General features: G+C 42.4%; 1 long non-coding RNA gene across 1 annotated transcript in view; it reads right to left on the reverse strand.

The window, feature by feature from the left end:
* LOC131811593 (uncharacterized) overlaps positions 1–23,926 on the reverse strand; it is a 174,400-nt gene that overhangs the window by 127,850 nt on the left and 22,624 nt on the right. The window contains exon 2 of the long non-coding RNA XR_009346008.1: positions 21,545–21,680. This is a non-coding gene — a long non-coding RNA (uncharacterized LOC131811593). The remainder of the gene's footprint in view (positions 1–21,544; positions 21,681–23,926) is intronic.

The following is a 23,926-nucleotide window of genomic DNA, read 5'->3' on the forward strand; positions in this document are numbered from 1 at the left end:
AAAGCAACCATCAAAAACCACCGCCAGAAAATGAGCCAGCGATTGACGGAGGTCACTTTCAGCCAGACACCCAAATATCCCAGGATAGCTGCAAATCCCTGACGCTCTTCAGTCACCCCGCCTCAGTGCATTTTTTTTTTGAAGCAAGAACTCTGGCTTCCCCTCACCATCAAGAGCATCAAAAATCAGAGAGTGATGCATGCTTTGCCCGCAGTCTACTGCGGGAGTTTGTCTTCTGCAGCTGTGTGACCTTCGACCAGTCACTTAACCTCTCTGAGCCTCAACTTCTTCATCACCAAAATGAGGATGTGACAAGCACCCAAGCTTTTCTCAGATTTACAATTCAGGATCTGCAGAAATGTCTATCTGAGCAGTCTGCTTATGGCTTCATTTTCACTCCGAGAGTAAATTCTCTTCACCATGAGCTGCAGCTGAACACTTGGCAGGTCTGGCCCTGCTGCCCCTCCAGAGGAAGCATGAAGCCAGATGAGTACTAGTCATATATGGTGAGGGAAAAAAATTAAACACTGGAAGATGAGAATGTTTTGGCTATTTCTGATCCCACATCTAAATGACAGATGCCAGACACACAAACCATCCAGATAATTTAATGAAGAGTTTCTTTTTTTCCTCATTTTCTCATATTGTACAAACGGGAACAACCTGGATTACACTGTTAGCCCTCATTTCTCTCACTATTGCTCTTATGCTCTAGTGAAAACCAGCACTCTAGTTGATGCAGAAAGTCACAAGCAAGTGAGAACCGAGGGCATCACTAAGACAGTAGGAACATACCACTGCTTCCAGCTGCTCCATTTCTGTTTGGTGTCCAAGAAACTAGAACCAGACCATGTACTTTGGAAGAACCAAAAAGTGGTCAAATGACATAAATATTTTGATTTAAAAATCCTTGTAGATCACTTTCCATGAGGCCAACTTAAGGAATGCAAGCCGAAGGAGAGCAGAATATGTCACTCCAAAATATGCCACTTTAAGAAATGATTATTTCAGCTGTAGGCATTTGAAATGCCTATAACAAATGCTGGGAGAGGCCTTCTCTGAACTCTCCTTAACTGCCTAAGGACAGATCCTCTGAAAGGCACACACCTGTCAGAAATCCCCTTCCCAGGAGTTTTACCAACCGGGAAAGACTGAGTGTTATCAGAGGAGAGAAGACTAGAAGTCAACATCACCCCCTGATAAACTTTGCTAGACACGATCATGTCTCCCATCTATTCTTCTAAGGGTCCAGTCATCTTTCCAAATAATCATTTACTGTCCCATGAGAGCCACACCCCATCTCCTTTTCCTCTTAAGATTGTACTAAATCTTAAATTCAAAAAGCCACCTCTTTGGGTTACTCATTTTTCCTAGGTCTCTCTCATGGATACATGAGGTATCCATATTAATAAACTTTGGTTTGTTTTTCTCTTGTTAATCGGGCTTTATCGCAGGAATTTCAGCCAAGAACTCAGAAAGGTTATTATTTCTCTCTCATACAGAGCTGCGAGCCCATATTTCACAAAAACAGCAAAGTATTAAGTCAGGTAAGAGTGACCAGTGTGTGGTTCAATGCCACAGATCCTGTTTTCCATATCCCCTTTCCTAGGATTATCATATACAGTGCTCCCCCTCCCCCACCCCCTACCTGTGGTTTCATTTTCTATAGTTTCAGTTACCCTTGAAGTTCTAGAAGCAGATGATCCTCCTTCTGATTTCTCCTTAGGTCAGTGGTATCCTAACACTACATCACACTGCCCACATCGTCTCATCACCCAGACGTTTTATCACCTCCCATCCTCACAGGAAGGGTGAGTGCAGTACAGTAAGATATTCTGAGACCAAGAGACCACCTCCCTATAACATTTATTACCATATATTCTTATTAGTTCATTCTTAACCCTTATTATAGCATATTCTTAGATATTCTTTTTTTATTATTTTTATTTATTTGTTTGACAGATTACAAGTAGGCAGAGAGGCAGGCAGAGAGAGAGAGAGGAGGAAGCAGTCTCCCCGCTGAGCAGGGAGCCCGACGCCGGGCTCGATCCCAGGATCCCGGGACCATGACTCGAGCTGAAGGCAGAGGCTTTAACTCACTGAGCCACCCAGGTGCCCCGCATATTCTTATATATTCTTAATCTTTATTATAGTATATTCTAATAATAATCATTTCATTAGTCATTATTAATAACCTCTTACTGTGCCCATTTTACAAATTAAACATTATCATAGGAATGTATGTATAGGTATATACAGGGCTCAGTACTCTCTATGGTTCCAGGTATCCACAGAAGGCCTTGGAACATATTCTGTTAATGGGGGGGAGGTAGAGAAACTACCGTAATTTGTCTGCCAAATCAGGGCACATTTGAGACCGAAAAGGGACACTGTTAATAATTATACCCGGTCAATAAGAGTAAATGAGGACTGAGCCAGACAAACCGGACTATAAGTCACACTACCCATGTCCCATGATCTAAAGGCTCTGAGTCACAAAAAATATCCCCATCTTCTCTAAAATATTTGAAGAGTCTCAACCAAGAGCTCAAGGACTACAACTGCATTGTACTTTCTGTATTCAGTCCTTCCTCCTTCTCGTCTCTTCCTTCCTTCCTTCCTTCTTTCTTCTACCAGTATGTACTTAGCACTACTATTTGCTAGTACCTGTGCAGAAACCGGGTATCAGTCAGGAATGGTCTCTGCATTCAGGCGGTCAGAGAGAATACAGCAGTTGTAAACTAAGCACACACATAAAAGTTGAATTATGAAAGGGCCACAAGTGGAGGTTTAGGAGCACAGTGCTTAGGACATGCATATGGAACACATATATATGCTTAAATGCTTCTGGAAGTAAGGGGTCATGATGGCCATCTCCATGAAAGTACCTCCTTCCTGCTGGTTAATGCCACAAGGCAGAATGAACGCTCCTCAAGAAAACTTCATTTTCCAAACTTGTTTTCATTAATCCCAAGAGTGTTATGGAGGTTATGTCATTTGATCTTCAGCTTAAAATAATGCTATGATTTTAGTTATCTTTATCCCCAGCATAACTCAATGACTTGGAGACAACTGATGGTTTCTATCCCAGAGGCAAAAAAAAAAAAAAACCAACAACTCCAACCTGCTATGTTCATAATATGGTTGGGGAGATAAAAATACTTGGCTTAAACTTAATGTCTTTCCTCCTTAGAAAAAGGAAGGACCCTATAAGTATATGTATGTGGATACTGTTCTATTAATAACGCAAATGGGGCTCACAAGAGAGAGAACTAAGCAGAGCTCAAAAAGAGAGAACAGAAACCCTGCCAAGACATTCCATTAGAAACCTTCTCTCTCATCACCAGGAGTAGCTCCTCACTGTTTGTTGGCTTAACCCTAAACCAAGCCTCAAAGTTCACCAAGACTTCTGTAATTTGCATTGTATCACTTAAAATCTGAATAATTCTGACTGAGGCTAAAGTCTCATTCTAAGCTGCCTGTCAAGGGACTTTTTTTTTTTTTTTTTTCTGACACAGAGAGAGAGAGAGATCAAAAGCAGGCAGAGAGGGAGGCAGAGAGAGGGGGAAGCAGGCTTTCCGCCGAGAGCAGAGAGCCCAATGTGGGACTCCATCCCAGGACCCTGAGATCATGACCTTAGCCAAAGGCAGAGGCTCAACCCACTGAGCCACCCAGGCACCTGGGACTTTTGATGAGTAATTAATATTGCAACGTAAATTCTTAGGGCTAAAGTAAGAGATATTTAAATCTATCTATAAATGATTTCCAAATATTTCAGTGGCCTTCATTTACTTATAAACAACTGTGAAAATTAAAAACCATTCTTTTATCTCTTTTAAAAACTAGTCTCCTGTGGAACACTTGAAAATATTTAGTTTAAATTTCTCTTCAGAGGTAATATAGTAAGCCTGAAGTTTATAAAAAAAAAAAAAGTCTGCGTTTCTGATTTGGCACTAATATCTGGATCTTATTGTATCTGCCAAAATATTGGTCATGAGTGGGTAACTCAGCGTGCTAATCCACTGTTGCCATGGAAATGTTTAATAATGTCTGCGGGAAATGTCATCGTGCTCATGCTTCTGCACAGAGAGGGAACTCATTTTTCAACCAAGACTTTAAGAAGGAAGGAGGTCTTTCTGCAAAATAGAGTGGACCATCCCACCCCAAGACCCAAGCACCACAGTTCATAGAGAATCTACTTCTCCAAGACCCAAGTCACAAAAAGTTGCAGTATCACAGAGCTGAAGGCAGCAATTCTGAGACACTGGGGAAGCAAAAAATCCTTCACCAGACCTAACTAAAGGCTTTATTTTGAGTGTTTAAGCACAGACTATGCCTCCGTAATAGTACTTTTGAATCAAAAGCAAGAAACACTGTCATTAACTGATAGAAGAATACTATGGTACACCAAGAAGAAATCCAAAGATGTATCCACGGGTGGATCCGAACTGTCCTCTTAAACACGCCAGTTCGGATCATTACCAATTTCTTATGCCAGGTGAACTGGGTGCCAATTTCAGAAACTTTTGCCTTTAAACAGGTAGTAAATATTACAGTTAGTAATTTTCCTCTACCCTCCCCCCCAAAAATATTTTTATTGTCTCCTGAGTCTTAGCTTAAAAAAGACAAAAGTCCATTTGGTTTAGTTGAACTAGGAAACTCCATGTTAATATTCGAGGCAAGATTCTGATACCTGGATACCCAGGTAAGAAGACCCTTGACAAATTCTGTTTCAACCTCTCTAATGTCTCCCTGGATATCTAACAAGTTGCAACAACCCATATCACATTGGTATTTTATTAAACAATTTTCACAAAATCATTCTGAGAGAAAAAACATATATGTGTGTGTGTATATGTGTACATATATATGTGTGTGTGTATACATATATATATATGTGTATGTATAACTATTTATATTTTTATAAACCCTTTGTGAGGTGTATTTTTGTATAAGTTTCATAATGTTCAGATTAGAATGTCAAAGTGTTAGGAATAAATAAGAATAATTGGGATGAATGATGAAAAGTGTTAAATGCTGAGGTATGAGATTTAAAACACAAAGGGAACACTGTTCTATACGAGAAGATCCTTCAAACACAATTATATCTTATTCTGTTTTATGTATTCAGACCCTAGCTAAGTTGCTAGAAAATAGTAGGCAGTCAATAAATGCATGTTGAATAAATTAATGAATAAATGAACATGGCCGAACTTGGTATTCCTATACTCTGTATCAGCCAATTTTCATCAGTTAAGACAAAACTTTAGGACCTGATCACAAATAACAACTTCAATGAGACCAACCATCAGACTCCTTCAAACAGGAGATACAGTCTGAACTCATCAACTTTTCATCGGTCATCAGATCCTTTGGAGATCATGATGTTGGTTGAAAAATGCTGGCCCTTCTCATTTGCAGGCTTACCACAGCATGAAGAGCTTTGTACCCTAAGGAGGACTCAGGTGTTGGAGGAAGCGTTAGCCCCTAATAAGGCAGGTAGCTATCTGCTATGAGCTGATAAAACATTATCCAGCCTCAAACAAGCCCTTCTTCCTACCTGGCACAAACCTGGACTTTCCTACTCTGCCTTGTCTTAGGCCTTAAGTTGATGCCTCCAACCAACAGGGTTTGGCTTCTGCTTTCCTAACTCCCTTTCTTCTTCTTCTTCTTCCTTTTTTTTTTTTTTTTTTTTTTGTATTAAAAATTTTTTTTTCTTTTCAGCGTAACAGTATTCATTGCTTTTGCACCAAACCCAGTGCTCCATGCAATATGTACCCTCTATAATACCCACCACCTGGCTCCCCCACCCTCCTCCTGCCCCTTCAAAACCCTCATATTGTTTTTCGGAGTCCATAGTCTCTCATGGTTCACCTCCCCTTCCAATTTCCCTCAACTTCAATTTCCTCTCCATCTCCCTATGTCCTCCATGTTATTTGTTATGCTCCACAAATAAGTGAAACCATATGATAATTGACTCTCTCTGCTTGACTTATTTCACTCAGCATTATCTCTTCGAGTCCCGTCCATGTTGCTACAAAAGTTGGGTATTCATTCTTTCTGATGGAGGCATAATACTCCATAGTGTATATGGACCACATCTTCCTTATCCATTCATCCGTTGAAGGGCATCTTGGTTCTTTCCACAGTTTGACGACCATGGCCATTGCTGCTATAAACATTGGGGTACAGATAGCCCTTCTTTTCACTACATCTGTATCTTTGGGGTAAATACCCAGTAGTGCAATTGCAGGGCCATAGGGAAGCTCTATTTTTAATTTCTTGAGGAATCTCCACAATGTTCTCCAAAGTGGCTGCACCAACTTGCATTCCCACCAACAGTGGAAGAGGGTTCCTCTTTCTCCACATCCCCTCCAACACATGTTGTTTCCTGTCTTGCTAATGTTGGCCATTCTAACTGGTGTAAGGTGGTATCTCAATGTGGTTTTAATTTGAATCTCCCTGATGGCTAGTGATGATGAACATTTTTTCATGTATCTGATAGCCATTTGTATGTCTTCATTGGAGAAGTGTCTGTTCATATCTTCTGTTCATATTTTGATATGATTATCTATTCTGTGTGTGTTGAGTTTGAGGAGTTCTTTATAGATCCTGGATATCAACCTTTTGTCTGTACTGTCATTTGCAAATATCTTCTCCCACTCCGTGGGTTGCCTCTTTGTTTTGTTGACTGTTTCCTTTGCTGTGCAGAAGCTTTTGATCTTGATGAAGTCCCAAAAGTTCATTTTCGCTTTTGTTTCCTTTGCTTTGGAGACATATCTTGAAAGAAGTTGCTGTGGCTGATATCGAAGAGGTTACTGCCTACGTTCTCCTCTAGGATTCTGATCGATTCCTGTCTCACGTTGAGGTCTTTTCTCCATTTTGAGTTTATCTTTCTGTATGGTGTAAGAGAATGGTCGAGTTTCATTCTTCTACATGTAGCTTTCCAGTTTTCCCAGCACCATTTATTGAAGAGACTGTCTTTTTTCCACTGTATATTTTTTCCCGAAATTGAAGCAGTGATCAAAAACCTCCCAAAAAACAAGAGCCCAGGACCAGACGGATTCCCTGGGGAATTCTACCAAACTTTTAAAGAAGAAATAACACCTATTCTCCTGAAGCTGTTTCAAAAAATTGAAGTAGAAGGAAAAATTCCAGACTCTTTTTATGAAGCCAGCATTACCCTGATCCCCAAACCAGGCAAAGACCCTACCAAAAAGGAGAATTTCAGACCAATATCACTGATGAATATGGATGCTAAGATTCTCAACAAGATCCTAGCAAACAGGATCCAACAGCACATTAAAAAGATTATCCACCATGACCAAGTGGGATTCATCCCTGGGTTATAAGGATGGTTCAACATTCGCAAATCAATCAATGTGATAGAACAAATCAATAAGAGAAGAGAGAAGAACTACATGGTCCTCTCAATCGATGCAGAAAAAGCATCTGACAAAATCCAGCATTCGTTCCTGATTAAAATGCTTCAAAGTACAGGTAGGGATAGAGGGAACACTCCTGAACTTCATAAAATCTATCTATGAAAGACCCACAGCAAATATCATCCTCAATGGGAAAAAGCTTGCAGCCTTCCTGTTGAGATCAGGAACACGACAAGGATGCCCATTCTCACCACTCTTGTTCAACATAGTATTAGAAGTCCTAGCAACAGCAATCAGACAACAAAGAGAAATAAAAGGTATGCAAATTGGCAATGAAGAAGTCAAACTCTCTTCTCTCTCTTCGCAGATGACATGATTCTTTATATGGAAAACCCAAAAGACTCCACTCCCAAACTACTAGAACTCATACAGCAATTCAGTAACATGGCAGGATACGAAGTCAATGTACAAAAATCATTGGCTTTTTTATATTTTCTCTATGAAAATACAGAAAGGGAAATTAGAGAATCAATTCCATTTACTATAGCACCAAGAACCACAAGATACCTGGGAATAAACCTAACCAAAGAGGTAAAGGATCTGTACTCGAGGAACTACACAACACTCATGAAAGAAATTGAAGAAGACACAAACAGATGGAAGACCATTCCATGCACTTGGATCGGAAGAATAAACACTGTTAAAATGTCTATACTGCCTAGAGCAATCTACACTTTTAATGCCATTCCAATCAAAATTCCACCGGTATTTTTCAAAGAGCTGGAGCAAATAATCCTAAACGTTGTATGGAATCAGAAGAGATCCCAAATTGCTAAGGAAATGTTGAAAAACAAAAATAAAACTGGGGGCATCACGGTACCTGATTTCAACCTTTACTACAAAGCTGTGATCACCAAGACAGCATGGTACTGGCATAAAAACAGACACATAGACCAGTGGAACAGAGTAGAAAGCCCAGATATGGACCCTCAACTCTATGGTCAAATAATCTTCGACAAAACTCCCCTTCTTCTGCTTTTATTCTCCCTCTCTGACTTGTGATGGTCCCCTAAGAAGGAAGGATTTGCAACTCAAAAAAAAAAAAAAAAGAAAGAAAGAAAGAAAATGATGACAGTATTCATGTAGCCATCTGGAAAGACCACCCATAAATATAGTAAAATAACAAAAAGAGAGATACAGAATGATGTGCATAGTCCATGGAGGGGAAAAGATATGTAAAAAAGAAATACTGGAATGATAAACAGGAAACTATTAAGTGAGTACATGAAATTGGTGAGGAGGAAACGAAAGCAAGACTTCTGTGTATAATATTTTGTATTGCTCTGACCTTTGAATTATGTTGATAGAGTAAATTTCCAAAAAAATTAAATTAGGCGAAAAAGCCTCAAATTGAAAGAAATAAAACTAAACTACATATTAAACTGGTAACAGTGGAAAGATTTAATTTGAAAGATTTGAAAACACTGTGTTTTGACTGTGAAGACTTAGTACGAGATAGTCTAAGGAAAAAATAACCACATACACAAAAATAAACCTTCCTCAGTAATTATACTGTTTGTTACAAAATTGGTGTTGGTATTTTCAAATTATATTTAATATAAAAGCAAGTCACTATGTTGATAATGGTTCAGGGATCAAAAGGTTCAGTGTAGGGCACCTGGGTGGCTCAGTGGGTTAAGCCGCTGCCTTCAGCTCAGGTCATGATCTCAGGGTCCTGGGATCGAGTCCCGCATGGGGCTCTCTGCTCAGCAGGGAGCCTGCTTTTCTCTCTCTCTCTCTCTGCCTCTCCATCTACTTGTGATCTCTGTCAAAAAAAAAAAAATAAAATCTTAAAAAAAAAAAAGTTTCAGTGTAAAAAGAATACAAGTATAAAATTAAAAAGGGTAAGTGAAAACACGACAATGTTAAAAGTTGAATTTAAAGTATGAATATGAGCTCATGACTTTTTAATTACATATTTAAAGCCCTGAAAAATTCCCAGAAGCAGTGTAACCTCAACAGCAATGAACATTCCCGGCCCCCAGATTATGGCCTCTATTACCACTCTCCACGGAAAGAAACCAAGGCTTCCTGAAAAAATGGCTGATTCATCTGGGGAGAAAAGAAACAAAATGAGCCTGGGATCTTTTATTGTATCAAAAAACAAGGGAGCCTGCGAAGATTAATGGGACTGTGCCAAACAGATCCAGGAGCCAATGTGAAAAGGCTACTACCCCTGGTCAAAGTAGTGACCATCTGGACCTCAAAGAGAATAATGAGTTTAGTGGATTGAAACAGATTGAATCAATGAAAAATCAATGAGTACATAATGATACTATAAAAGAGAAAGTCATAGAAATCACATTTGTCACCATTTGAGGTAAGTACTTACACAACTCCTCTCTTTGAAAATTGGGAAATAAAGAAAAACAATTGATCATTTATCTGTCTTTCTGGTGGCAACTTGTTTCAGGGTAATAAAAAGAGCCCACTTGGTGAGGGAAATGTGTTCTTTACCTAGAAATGTTAGCCAACAGATAAAGGAGGAGTGGCAGAATTTTAAAAACATTTTAGAAACTCAAATTAACTGCTTCAGGGAAGGATTATCAGCTGGGGTCAAAACCAGTAGGTGAATGGTTTATAGTAAGAAATTCATTTAGTGCCAAATAATACCACGCAGATTTCTTCCTGGTCCCAGGAGGGAAAAAAAGTAATTTTTACAATGGAGAGACTGAATTGTCCTTATTTTAACCCAGGATCAATGTTAGTATCAACAAATATATGTTTTCTGGCATACTACAATATTATATATCTAAAATCAACTAAAATAGTCAGAATGTTTAACTGGAATGCATTAAGCTTTTTGACCCAACTTCCAGTATATGGGAAATTCAGAGGACAAGAGACGTGTGCCAAATGACACAAGCCAGGCAGACAAGGATTGTAGTACATTCTGTCCTACTTGAACAAGTCAGTGGCATAAGAAAGAAAGGGTTGGGGAAGCTACACCAGATTAAATGAAACCAGGGACAAAGGAATGCCAGCAAATGCTTCACAACGAGAGTGAAGGGAAGCCCCAATATGCACTATTTACCAATTTCGATGCCGTGAACACCCCCATGATGATGATTTCAAGCTCCCTGTGTGAGATCAAGCAGCTCTCACAACTCCTTGTGCACAGTACAAGACAGCTGTAGTTCATATACCACCGCGGAGGGGACGTAACACCTCGTGACTGCAATCCCAGACTGATACAGGAGAAACCAACTAACTACAAGGAGTCATATGAATGTCCTCTGGGAGAACATATGACAAGTTTGTAATTCAAGAAAACGGAAAGGTGAGAATCACGACTGCAAAAAGAAGCAGGTTGGGCGCCTGGGTGGCTCAGTCATTAAGCATCTGCCTTCAGCTCCGGTCATGATCCCAGAATCCTGGGATCGAGCCCCGCATCGGGTTCCCTGCTTCTCCCTTTCCATACTCACTCTGCTTGTGTTCCCTCTTTTGCTGGGTCTCTCTCTTTCAAATAAATAAATAAAGTCTTAAAAAAAAAAAAAAAAGGCAGCAGGTTGCAGTTAAGTGTGTACAGTATGATCTCACTTGGGCATCAATACGCATAGACGGATATACAGTAAGGTGCGGGCCGTGCTGACTTCTGGGTGATGAGAATGGACTGTTGTTTTTTGTTTGTTTTCTCTAAATGTCACTGATGTACCTCCACTGGGGCTGTAACACTGGGTTTTCACCTTATAGGAATATTTTTAAAAGAGAAATGATGAATGAGGCAAAATGGACATATCCGAGCACAGCAGTTACCATGATAGATGCTGTTTGAGGAACTGATGTCTGTTCTCATCCTTCAAAAAGCTTTTTCTTTTTCTTTTTCTTTTTTTTTTTTTTCCAGTAGGCCCTATGTGGGGCCCCTGGAAAAGAAACGGGCTGCACCTGGAGCATTTCACAGATGAAACAGAAGTCACAGCTCATTAAGTCTTCCTTTTCCTTCCTAGAGTTCTCTGTGAGCCCTGCAGCCCAGTCTGTTTTGAGCCCTCTCTCCGCTTCAGTCTGACAGAACGGACTGTCAGACTTTGTTTATTTACTCCGTCACCCCCTCCTTCACTCTGCCAGCCGTTCTGGATCCCCTGCCCCTGGGCGGCTTTGCCACAAACACTGGGCGTGGAAACTCGAACGCATGTTTGTGGCCCTTGGCAACTTTCCCGGGACTCAGCAGATTCCTCTTTTCCATTATGGGGGTGTTTTGAGGGTGGAGACCATCACTCGTGTATCTTTGTTTCTATTGCAAAGTTTAGCACAGGACTGTTCACATACTCCTAAAATAATTACTGACTATCAGAGGGGCCGACTCTGTTTTTGTAACTTCCTAAGACAAAAAAAAGCATACCAACCAGTATAGGCCATTGGCTGGTTACACTCCCTCAGTACAAAAGTACACGAATAAAAACTGAGCATCGGGGCGCCTGGGTGGCTCAGTGGATTAAGCCGCTGCCTTCGGCTCAGGTCATGATCTCAGTGTCCTGGGATCGAGCCCCACATCGGGCTCTTTGCTCAACGGGAGCCTGCTTCCTCCAATTTCTCTGCCTGACTCTCCGCCTACTTGTGATCTTTCTCTCTGTCAAATAAATTAATAAAATCTTAAAAAAAAAAAAAAAAACTGAGCATCGTTTCTCAAAGTATGGACATTTCTTTATCTATGAAATACATGTTATATACCACTATGCTAACTTAATATGTCTAAATTTTCTTATTTTGGTACAGCAAAAGTATTTCCACATGTTCTCAAAAACACTGTGCTAAAATAGCCTTTCTTTTGTCGTTTTTTTTTTTTTTTTTTTGTCCTTTTTTATCCTCTCTGCCCTTTTTCCAAAATCCACAAGGACAGGTAGCACAAAATTCTCATTTAAGGAAAGAGGGATACGGGAATCACCGCCACCCTGAACTAAAAGCGGGCCCCCAGCCTCCTCCACCTCTTCTCCGCCTTTCATCTGGAGGAAATGTCGCCCAATGGGTCTTGCTCACGTATCTCCCACTCACACACACCCTACCTCTTCAATCTGGAATGTAAGCCAAGTAAATATAGCTTTGTTACCCACTACATAATACCAGCCCCGAGAAGCTTCCAAAGCGCTCCAGATGTGCTCTCTGCACAGCGCCAGAGAGAAAATAACTTTGAGCGAGTGTCATTTCGGCAGAGAGCTAACTCAGTGATTTTCATCTGGATGAAATAAGGAAGAACTATCAGGACTTGTCTATTACCCATGCAGGTGAGATAGGAATAGAAACCTTGGCTCCGTCAAATTGAACGGCCTCGTACTTTAGCACTCTTAGACTCTGGTTTAACATCAAGATGTCTCGGGCTTTAAATGAAATGTCAAATATAATTTGGCTCTGGATTCCCAAGATATATAGTTGCCCTTGGAGAAAACTTGATAACTCAGCGTTCCTGTGTCAAATGTGTATCTACCTGATAGGGCACTCTGTAAAGCTGGTCCCCCACTCTCCCTCCACCACATAAAAACCCTCAGCCAGCCTGATGAGCCAGACTCCACTCCTTGCTTTAACGGGCATGAGACTCCACAAGGAAAATTTTTATGCCCACGAGGCAAAGGCCACTGTTCAGAGTTCTCTCTGGGACTCCAATCTGCACGGAATATGACAGCCTGGTATTAAAATGCAGAAACTTGTGAAGTCTTTGGACACAGCTGGCCAGGCCAACAACAGCTTATCACCCATAGTACCTTCCCTTCACATCTCCTGAGTTCTGCATTTCACTGCCTTTAGTTTGGCATTAATTTTCTTAATTTGTGGGAGAATCAGACTTAGTCCCAAAATCCAAATGGAAGAAAAAAAATAAAGAAGTGCGCACACACACAAGAGCGCCTGGGTGGCTCAGTGGGTTAAGCCTCTGCCTTCGGCTCAGGTCGTGATCCCATTGTCCTGGGATTGAGCCCGGCATCGGGATCTCTGCTCAGCAGGGAGCCTGCTTCCTCTTCTCTCTCTCTCTACCTGCCTCTGCCTACTTGTGTTCTCTATCAAAATAAATAAATATATAAATAAATAATCTTAAAAAAATAAAATAAAATAAAGCAAAAGAAACTCAGACTAAATTTGGTAGAATTGAGGAGCTGGTATTTGCCCAGCGACTATTAGATTACTAGATACGAGAGATAGGGTAGTGAATGAGATCAAAAGATTCACAGTCTGGTCCAAAGCGATTTTTGAAAACTAACATAATAGATAAAGAAATGTGACAGCCTTAGCCTTGAGAGTACATAAACATTTTAGTGGAATTTGATCTATAATAAAGGGCCTTTCTTTCACTGATACATTGGCATGTCAGAAATCCCAAACTACAGTCAGTGTGCTTAGTGTAAATATGGCTGTGAACTGTGTCTCTGGGCGGGGCAATGAGCCATCCTATTACAAGCATACTGACCACTCCTCATTAAGCATTTAAAATGAGCCTGGTGGTTTAGATCCATTATCTCTAATCCTCAGAACAGCAAAGGATGATGCTCTGATTTGAATTGTGTGCCCCCCCGCCAACAAAATTGTGTTGAAGTCCTACTCCCAGTACCTCAGAATGGGACCTCACTTAGAAACGGGGTCTTTAAGAGGTGATCAAAGTAAAGTGAGTTCAATGGATTGCAAAGTGCTAATCCCATGACCAGTGTCTCTATAGAAAGGGGAAGTCTGGACAAGAGACACAGAGGGAAGATGAAGGTGATGTGAAGATACAGAAGATGGAAAATCTGTCATATGAAGATAGAAGATTGGAATGATCCATGTACAAGCCAAGAAATGTGTGAAGCCACCAGAAGCTAAGACAGAAGCATACGGCAGATCCTTTTCTGGTGTCTTTAGGGGGAAGACAGCCCTACAAACACCTTGATTTCAAACTTCTAGCCCCCAGAACTATGAGATAATACATTTCTACTGTTGTAAGTCACCCAACTGTTAGTATTTTGTTATGGAAGTGCTAGCAACTAATACAGAAGGTATCACCGTGACTGTGCTACAGTGGTGGAAACTGAGGGAAACTTGAATTCAAATTCAAGTGTCTGACTCAAGTGCATACTTGGGCAACCACAGCAATGTTTCCAAACTGGTTTTCGCAGGCCTAGGATTCATAGGTATCTGGAATTCAAAGCTTTCAATCCAAAAAATTCCCAATTTTCTATTTGTACTGCAATGGTTTTTGAAATGGTGAGTATATATGGGCTTGTGTTAACGGCCATCTAATAGCCAAACACTACCCCATGATTTCCGTGTCCAAGCTTGTGTTTGGGTTGGTAATGGAGCTGGTTACAACTGGTACTACTTTAATTGTCACAAAATAATGAAAAAGGAGTACAGCATGTTTATTATATAAATAATGATTTTGGCACAATGTGAAGTCCAAATAGCATCACAGGTGATTATGTGAAAAGAGGTCACAGTAGCTAAAACAGAAAAACTGGAGGCAAATAGGGTCATCATCACACAAAACATAAGAGGACACTCATGCTGACCTCCAAAGGCCCAGGCCACGGCAGCCAGAGCCACGGTGACACCTTCTGTGGTTTTTTTTTTCCCCCCAAATACCATCATTATATATGAGTAAATTGTTAATATAATTTTTATTGGATTGTGCATTTGCTCCTATTTAATTAATAACTTTATTATGTTTATTACTATGTAAAAAGCCAGAGGCATTAAACACCCTATAACCACTTCTATGACTGTACAAGAGGTAAAAGGATTTACTGAGATATGAAATTGTGTTTTCTGGTCTGTATCAGGCACTTTGTATTATCTCACGTCAGGAGTATTTGTGGGGTCCTACTGAAGCTGGGCTCTATGTAAAAACTTCACTTATTGAGGAAATATGTTGAGAATATCAGAAGGGGATGGAAGAAGGCAAAGATCCTTGCTAGAGAGGAAGGAGTAGAAAAAGTAATGTTAGATCTACTCAGCTGTGGAGGGGGGGAAAAAGCCCTGAAGTTCCCTCAAGTAGTAGAAATCCGTGTCTACTCCCCAACAGGAGTAGCATAGGAGTAGAAGATGGGATGAATGGCTGCTTCATGCCTCTTGGAGAGTTGGATCCTGGGGATTCCTGGACCCCAAACATGGTCTAGAGGGGGCACAGCAATAGACTGGAAGTTGCCTTGAGAGCTTGGACAAGACCACCTCATTGATGAGTAGTACAACTAATGGCTTACAGGCTTTGTCACTGCCTAAGGCTCTCCTAAGAACTTTGCACAACCTTTAGTAAATGTTAGCTGAGACACAGAGAACAGTAATAAGACCAAGATTCAATATCTTGCTGGCCTGATATTAAGAGCTCAGAGTCTTATTCAGTCTGAATGAAAATACATAAAGTAATATAACATAGCCAGTACACGCAAATGTTCTGCATACCTACTGAATTGATGTTATAACTCAAAATTATCTAGGTTATTACTTTGGGTCTGAAACACTTTTTTTCTTCTAAATGAAAACTGTATGTTACTAGGTTTAAAAGGCTCGGCATCATTCAGAGTTCCCTCCTATGGTATCAACTAACAACTCAGCATGGGTTAGTCTACCTGCTAGCTAGCTGTCACCGTGGAAACCGAGAAGCAGAAACCCGAGGGATAGGATGAGTGGATTTATAGACTTAAATACCAATTCCATATAACGAGAAGAAATGTCACATGATTGATTGCCAAACGAGTTGCACAAATAGGATCTGCTTACATGTAAGAGCTCCTTACATGTTCTCAGGTTCGAGTTTATAGAACATTTCCGTACACCTACTTCACTCAGTCTTACTGAGCTACCTACAAATGGGCTATCACCATATGAATCTGCTCCACCACCACCAAATAAATACTCTGCCATCCACTCACCCGTATTTGTCACGCCCCTGGAGAAGAACACAGAAGGTGAAGAGACTCAAGAAAACACAAGACAACTGGGTATCTCAGGAAGATGTAAGAAAGTAAAATTTTGAAGGTACCTGCTATTACTGGGGGACCTGGACAAGATTTTACCCCCTACCCATAGCCCCGAGTTCCACACAGCTAGTCAGCCACTAGGCCCCATCTGAAGATCTTTCTCCAACCAGCCCTCTTCTCCCTGTCTATCCTGCCTACAGCCGACCTTCATTATCCTTCATCTATACATGGCATAAGTCTCCTAACCACTTTCTCTAGTTCCTTTCCAAAGCCCCTTCTGACGGGCAAATGATATGGTAGTGCCACATACCTACAGCTTGTGGGAAGCCCTCCACCCACCGCCCACCCCAGTGTGATTGGCCTCTGCAGTCCTGACGGCCACTCCTTCCTCACAGACCCTACCTGCAGACTTGCTGTGCCGGCATGGGAGTTCACCACCCTCTGTCATCAAGCTTGTTCTCAAGTCTCTGGTCTCCGCCTAGAATTGCCTCCTTGCTGCCCTTCCTGACAAGACCCCACTGGGCCTTCTAGATCTCTCTCTTTCTCCATGCTTGACGCCTAAGGCACTCCTGCTTCTCCCTCCCATTGGACTTGTTTGGTGCCCGGCTCCTGTTAACAGTTAACAGTGCGGTTAGGAATAGTTTGTATTTAACGAGACATCTCCCATTGTCTTAGAATCTGGGCTAAAACTGAGGACAAGAGATATGTACCTACACATTCTAGTGAGAAGCTGAAGAACACGTCACCATCCAGGCTGTGTGAAGCAGGAATTGTGAAAATGGGGTTCAGTGAAGGAATAGAAAGGTCTTGGTTTTTCTCAACCAAGGGGCTGGAGGAAGGACTTGAAGAGCATTATTTTCAGATCCTGGGGTAGCTACGAGAGGAGGCTGAAGTCCCACCCCCAGCAGGACACTCACTGGGCCACCGAGTTACAGGCTTCGCAGCTGGCTTCACAATCAGGGATCCAAGTGAAGCACAGAGTATTCTTGGGAGAGCTTGAGTTAAGGAACCCATGTAGACAGGGAGGCTGAAAACTGCTTCCCACATGGAGGATCCTGGAAGTGTAGGGCTGGCCAGGGGAGCCCAGGATGGCAGGGGGAGGCCAGCAGGATGCAGTGGAGCAGTGTTGGACTTGACCTGTGCCTGTAAGTTTCCTATGGACCAAGTATATGGCACAGAAGATTCACAGCCGAGGTGGAGGCAATGTGATGAGATCCTGCCCAAGAGGGCTGGATGCCTCTGGACTGACCTCAGAGAATGGGAGCTGGAAAGGGGTTGTTAGGAGTCATTCAGAGGATGTGGCCCCCACATCAGGAAAACACACTGCAGAAATCCTCATGATGGAGGTGGGTGGTGGTGCTGGGCAGCAGCTGGACACCTGCTACAGGGAAGGCGTGGGTCCTATCCTACAATCCATTAATCCTGTGAATCACTGCCTCCCCTACCCTTGCAACATCTGATGCCTGACCTCAGCTCTCCTACACCACCCCCAAGCCCTGAAGGAAAATGAAGCAGGAAGAGGAAACATGGAAACAGAATGAAGAAACAGATCACACTGGTCCCCTGCTCTCCTCCCCCACAACCGTCCCTAAGCCACCAGGTCAACCTGTTCTGAGAGAAAAGAAGCTTTAAATTAGACAAGGTCTTGAAGTTTTAAAAACAATAAAATTCGGCTTCCAAATACCTGAAAGGGACTCTACATTGTCAACAATAAGGGAAAGGAATGGCATTGCTTTGGAACCGCCCGTGATGCCATCAAGAGGCAAGGAAGAGGGCGCCTGGGGGGCTCAGTGGGTTAAAGCCTCTGCCTTGGGCTCAGGTCATGATCCAGGGTCCTGGGATCGAGCCCTGCATCTGGCTCTCTGCTCAGCAGGGAGCCTGCTTCCCTTCCTTTCTCTCTGCCTGCCTCTCCGCCTACTTGTGATCTCTCTCTGTCAAATATATAAATAAAATCTTAAAAAAAAAAAAAAAGAGGCAAGAAAGGGAAGTGAGATAAAGCATGCTGAAGGATATAAGCCATTCCTGTTTATACTCTCCAAAGTTCAGCCCAAGTAATAAATCCATTTTATTTCTTACATATATACGTGTGCACGTGCATGTATGTAGGGACAAATGTGTATGTGTCTGTAAACGAAATGTATATAAATAAGTATATATGCACAGAGACATCCTTTTAGTCTGTAGCTTTTCGTAGAAAAGGGCACATTTGTTCATTCGTAGGGCCCTAGCCCGTAGCACAGCACTTACGGCAAGATGGAGATGAAGGGGCGCTAGGGGAAGCAGGACACGTGCTGTCGGACGCACCCCCAAAATGTCAGGCTGCCCGACACAGCAACCCTGGGCCCCGCTTCACTCTCTCTTCCTGCAAGAGTCCCTTCTGATCAGCGCTGCGACTGCAGGTGGAATCCTAAGAGGGCCTGCGGTCATTACAGAGACCTCTTCCATCCTTCCAACTCGACTTGTCTTCTAAAGGCCCACTGTGATGGGGCGATAAATCCCACGGCCAGGCTCATGTACTCCCCCGTCATTCACCCCCTTGTCAGAGGGTTTCTGCCGGTCGGCTGTGTCCAAATGACAAACGCATTCAATATGAAAACGGAACCGCCCAAGCCCTCTTTTACAAAAACGACTTCTCTCACAATCAGGCTTGTGTGAGGTCTCAGCAGGAAATGAAATTTCTGTGGGAGAACCTGAAGAGAAAGTGGGCGGAGAGGAGGCTGCAGCTCCGGAGTATATTTCCCAGGGAACTACTTAAAGGTGTTGTTCTAGTGACCCATTGCCGTGCCACAAACTACCCCAAAAGGTAGTGGTTTGGAAATATATACATGTATTTTTGTGTGAAATTTAAGTACATGACTGGATAATATTAGGAAGAGGTAGACCTATATAAAAGCAAGTATCACTCTCTCTTGGTTGGATTTAATTGTTCAAATCCAGAAAGATAAGGGTATTCATGCCTAATAAATTGTCAGAACCTCAAAAAAAAATCCCAATTATTTTATTTGCCTCACATTTTTGTGGGTCAAAAATTTAGAAAAGGCTTGAATGAGGAGTGGAAATCTGAACCATGCAGCAACAGCTGGGGCAGCTGAGGAAGGATGAGTCACATCCCACGGGGCATCTGCCCTCACGACACTGAAGGCTGGCCGCGTGCCTGCCAGCTGATTCTGGCTGACGACTGGGAGCCCTGTCGTCTCTCCATTGCTCAGTTTCTCACAGCAGGTGGCCAGGCTCCCCAGAAAGCATCCCCAGAGCAAAGGTATCCAAGGGCTCAGGCAGATGCTACAAGGGTTTTTATGACTGATCTCAGGAGTCTCAGAACATTGCTTCTGCCACATTCTTTTGGTCAAGCAAATACTAGAAGAGCAAGATCAGAGTCCATCTCTCAATGAGAAGAATAACAATCTGTGGCCATTTTTTTAAAGATATATTTACTTTGAAAGAAAGAGTTCAGTGGAGAGGGGTAGAGAGAGCCTCAAGTAGACTCTGTGCTGAGTTCAGAGCCAGATGCAGGGCTTGATCTCAAGACCCTGAGATCACCACCTGCGCCCAATGCTTGACCAACAGTGCTACCCAGGCGACCCTCCGCCATTTTAAATCCCCAAAGGGATGATGAGATGTGTTCCACTAGAAGGGAGGGTAACTCCCTCTTCAGTTACTTCTTTCTTCACCTCCTCTTTATAGAAACGGGGCACAGCATAGATATGACAGCAAGAGAAAAGCTGGGTCTTCCTTAGACCCAGAGTCAACTAACTGTTCTCACCTTAAGCAAAAATTATGCAAGCTCTTCCTGCACATCAGAAAAGGTGCTGTTTCCCCAGGTTTCGGTGAGGTTAGAAGCCACATGTTTGCAGAGCCTGCGAGCCGAACCTCGCCTCCCAGTTTGTTTGGTATAACCACTGCTTTAACAGACATTTACACACATTTATATTAAAGTGAAAGACCCCTCTCCCAGATAGACCCCTCCCCTAGTAGATAGATAGGATAACTAACTGCTTGTTTGCTTTTCTGTAAACCGCTGGCTTTTAGGTATGAAATTAGGTTAGGTTATCAATTGTGTGAATTGTTCTCTTACCTTTCTCTAGCCGCGTGGCTCATAGAAATAATAGAGACGCCATGATGGCACTCCTCCCTTCCCCCTTCTTGCTCCCATTCCCCACCTCTCCTTTCGCGCGGCTCACTCCCCCCTCCCCGCCGCTCTCTTCGCGCGCGCGGGTTCCTGGAGCCAACCCGCAAACTCCAAGTTTGCCTTTTTCAAAAGTTCAAACTGTCCACCAATCAATTGCGCCCCACCCAAAACTCGTTTGTACTTTCCTATAAAAGACCCTGCTTCACTCCGGTCGGTGTGCTCGGTTAGCTGGAGCTGCCGACCACCCGCCGGTACCTGCGCGACAATAAACCTCTTGCTGTTTGCATCCAGTGGCAGTGTTGGATTCTTGGGTAAGGGGATCCGCGGGTCTTTCATAAGTATATATTTGCTTAACTGACACACTTAAAAACTGGACGATGCCACATACCATTCAGAAACGGCAAACAGGACATGCATTCCAGCACGGCCAAAACCATTCAGAACTGAGGGTCAGTTCTGCAGAGCAGCAGCCCCTCTCTGGTGCCTGCATCACTGGGGCACAGCCCACACCGGGGCCAGAGGGCATTAGGTCTGCTTCTCCACCACGTGGGGTGATGGTTAAGAGCACACCCATGCTGGCTTTGGGAGGCAAGTACTCAAGTCCCGGCTCTGCCACTTTTAAGCTGTGTGACTTTAGGGAAGTTGCTGGACTTCTGGCTGCCTTAGTTTCACTGTCTGTCTTATAGAGATGATGACCTGCCTCCCAAGCTTTGGTGAGGCCTGAATGAATTTACATGTACTGTATTAATAATTGATATAATGTAATAATTAATATATTAATAATATATGTAGAACAGTGCTTAGCCTGTATTATTATCACTTTCACAGTATGATAATCACAGTAAGAATCAAATGAAAGGATTAATGTAAAATTACTTTGAAAATGTGTAGGCATATACACATACCAGATTATTATATTTTTACTACATGCAGCACAGAGTTTTTTTTTTTCAAGTTGTTTTGTCTTTTGTTTTAATTCAGGTATAATTAACATGCAGTGTTCTATTAATTTCAGGTTGACAATGCTATACAGGTCTCAGTGCTCATCAAGATAAGTGTCTCTTAATTCCCTTTGTCAGTTTCACCCATTCACTCACCCGTCACTTGCCTCTGGCATCCGCCAGCTTCTTCTCTGTATTAGAATTCTGGTTTTTTGTTTATTTTTTGTCTCCTTTTTCCATTGTTGCTCATTTGTCTTACTTCTTAAATTCCATACGCGTGAACTCAAAGGGGCTAAAATCAAAAAACACAAGAAATACTAAGTGTTGACAATGCTGTGGAGAAAAAGGAACCCTCAGGCAATGTTGCCTGGAATGCAAACTGGTGCAGCCACTGTGGACAACAGTAATGGAGGTTCCTCAAAAAATTAAAAATAGAGGAGCTCCTGGGTGGCTCAGTCAGTTAAGTATCTGACTCCTGGTTTGGGCTCAAGTCATGATGTCAGGGTTGTGAGACTGAGCCCCACGCAGGGCTCTGAGCTAGGTATGGAGCCTGCTTAGGATTCTCTCTCTAGGGACTCCTGAGTGGCACATTCAGTTAAGCGTGGAACTCTTGGCTTCAGCTTACGTCCTGATCTCATCAGTCTTGAAACCGGAGCTTGGGAGCTTCGGGAAAGGCTCTAACTCAGCGGGGAGTCTGCTTGAGCATCTTTCCTCAGCCCCTCCCCCACTCCCTCGCTCACTCCCTCTCCTCTCTCTCTTTCTCTCTCTCTCAAATAAATAAATCTACAACAAATCTACAAAAATTCTCTCTCTCCCTTTCCCTCTGCCTCTCTCCACTTCCCCCTCAAAAAAAAAAAAAAAAAAAAAAAACAACAATTACAATATGGTACAGTAATTCCACTACTGAGAATTCATTCCTTGGTTAGTAGTTCTATTTTTAGAAAGCTCTTCCTTATTAAGCCTCCGTGAAAGCTGTCATAACACCTTTCCGTAGAACCAAATTTCCTTGCTCCTATGAACTTCTGTAGAACTTATGTTCTGTACTTTTCCTCTGGCATCAACTTCCTTATTTCTTCCAACATACATCAGCCGTCAGACACGGTGCAGGGAACCAAAACGACCACAGTGAATAGCACCCAATTCCCACGTGAGAGCAGCTCCCAGATGAATGCACCTGTCTACAAGGTTGGGGGATGCTCTATGCAGTAACTATTTCACTCTTTTCTGCATGAAAGTAACACCACCCTGATTTCTCTCATGGGCTACTATTTATTAAGTGCTTCCACAGACCTTATAGCAATTGATTCTCAGAAGAACTCCGTGGAATAAACACTATTGTTCCAATTTTAGAGCAGGAAACTGAAGTTTGTGCTGTGCTCTCTCCACACCATCCCCTGACCCACTCCATGGCCTGGCACAGGGTTGGCCCCAGAGCACAATGGAAAAAACAGATCAGTAAATGAATAAACCACACCAGAGCCAGTGAGGAGCTGGAGTAGTCCTGGCCAACACTGTTTCCAAAGCTGAGCCGCTATTTCAGTCCAAAAGCAATGTAGCCCATTAGAAAACAACCCATCTAGTTAGGAACAGTCTGAGAACAGAGGGCTCTGGGAGGCGCATCTCCAAGAAAACACAGATCATGAAATGTCTGATATGTTTAACTCTATAAAAGCCTTTGAAAAAAGTCACTGGATTTAGGGGAAAAATTAGCAACAGACATAAGGAAAAAAAAATGACTACATTTTAAAATGAGGCAGTTATAAATCTGGACAAAACAAAAACATATATGAGAAAGAAAACATAATTTGTGTATAATCCTTGGCTCAGAGGTAAATGACACGAAGCACGTGCGTGACTGTATTGGGAGATCAGGAGGAGCAGAAGACAGTGGCGGCACTGCTAACTCTTTGTCTGCCAGAACAAAGCAGGCACAGAAAACCAAGGGTGCTTTGCCAGGGACAGGAGGGAATGGGGAATGGAGAACCTCTGTTTCACGGGTACCAAGCTTCCCTTTTACATGACGAAGAGAGTTCCAAAGATGGGTTGCACAAAACATGCTTGTACTTAAGGCCACAATTGAACTGAGCGCCTACAAATTTAACCTTAGGTGTACTTAACCACGATTAAAGAGTGTTTTTAAATTAAAGCAACAAACAAAGATATCACAATCCGAAATGTGATGGGGTGATAACCAGACAATATTCCAATACTTCCCAACCAGCCTGGCATGGCTGTGGGATAGTCAGAAGGGGCACATACAGTTAAACTGTGAAAAAGTCAGCCACCAACTGCAGGCTTACTCCACATTATTCAAATCCAAGCTTTGACCTTTTATATCTATAGGACGGCTTCATGCTATGAGTACACAGTGTAATTCTGGAGGAACCGAGCCAACAGCAGAAGTCAGGAGACCCGGCACATGATAAAGCAGAAAGATCAGTGAACCTACAACCAGAAGGCGCCCGTCTAAGCTTTGTTTCCTCCGGGCTTAGCTGAGTCACTAACCTTCAGCCGATCTGTAAACTGTGTAAAGCGATC

The sequence above is a fragment of the Mustela lutreola genome, chromosome 11 (assembly GCF_030435805.1).
Source record: "Mustela lutreola isolate mMusLut2 chromosome 11, mMusLut2.pri, whole genome shotgun sequence".
In the NCBI taxonomy this organism is placed as follows: domain Eukaryota; kingdom Metazoa; phylum Chordata; class Mammalia; order Carnivora; family Mustelidae; genus Mustela; species Mustela lutreola.